Below are 1,175 nucleotides of genomic sequence, written 5' to 3'. Positions count from 1 at the left end.
ATCAACGATGTGATGTGAAGCTTGGCATTATGCTCCTCAAGTTAGACGTGTTTCTGTCGTCATCACACTGAAATAGAGACAGTTTAACTGCATGTGTTGAGGTAAAGTAAGAGATGATTGTGTTCTAAAACCTTTCCTTTCACTAAATTCATAAAAAGTCATAGTCATGGTTGGGATTAAATGGATTTTCCTTAAACACAGTTGTCTGGCTTTGGATTCCAAGCCAAGATTTTTTTTTTCCTTTGGCATACACTGGATGACAGGTCAGTAATGCCATGGCTTACAAAAGTTGTATCAGCAAAATACAACTAAATTGTGTCAATTTAATTGACTTTTGACCCAAAAACAGCTGTAGAAGTGACATAGTAAAGACCTAGCAGCTCTCAACACATTATTTTACATGGTGTGATTTGTGAAAACCTACCGTAGCTCAAGAAAAGACAACTTTATCCAAATTTCAGATCCCAAATGCATTGTTAAACAAGCATCAGAATGGAAAAGATAGGAATTGAAAAGATCTCCTGTTACACTGAGGGTTGACAGGTCGTAGTACCGAAGCTGTCACATTAAAAAACACAACACCTTAGACATAAAACAGGGCAAGATCTTGAAAAGAAGGTAGTAAGTTGGGCCTGGAAGATGTGATTGAGTGATGTGCACAGGTTGTAACCTTATTTACCAGGAAGAGTTTACCGAGACAGATGGTCAACACGAAAAGTCTGACCGAATCAACACATGCGTTGCATTATATTTCTTTTTAAATAAATACACTTTTAGCTCAAGAAAATAAACTTTGAACACGATTAGAGATATGCAGTCAACTAATTGGGGAGGTTGCATAATACAAAATGCAGTTTAAGATTCAATAACCTGCTTTCCCACTTATTAGTGCTGAAACACCAGTCATGTTAGTGTAGAGCACTGAAGCTCTACATCCAGCCACCAGTAGGTGACCCAGTATAATTTCCCTGACCGGGAATCGAACCCAGGCCGCAGCGGTGAAAGCACTGAATCCTGACCACTAGACAATCAGGGACAAGTTTCTAACTTTTGAGCAGGGTTTTCACATGATGTCTTTTAATCAACGATGTGATGTGAAGCTTGGCATTATGCTCCTCAAGTTAGACGTGTTTCTGTCGTCATCACACTGAAATAGAGACAGTTTAACTGCATGT

At 38.8% G+C, this 1,175-nt stretch overlaps 1 non-coding gene across 1 annotated transcript; it reads right to left on the bottom strand.

Moving 5' to 3' along the window:
• Nucleotides 1-964: 964 nt before the first annotated feature.
• On the bottom strand, nucleotides 965-1,036 carry trnae-uuc. The gene has a single exon. It is a non-coding gene; the product is annotated as a tRNA-Glu (tRNA).
• Between the last annotated feature and the right edge of the window lie 139 nt (nucleotides 1,037-1,175).

Source organism: Cyprinodon variegatus, unplaced genomic scaffold (genome assembly GCF_000732505.1).
Source record: "Cyprinodon variegatus isolate N-32 unplaced genomic scaffold, C_variegatus-1.0 Scaffold7750, whole genome shotgun sequence".
In the NCBI taxonomy this organism is placed as follows: Eukaryota; Metazoa; Chordata; class Actinopteri; order Cyprinodontiformes; family Cyprinodontidae; genus Cyprinodon; species Cyprinodon variegatus.
This window is presented reverse-complemented; position numbering and strand designations above follow the sequence as displayed.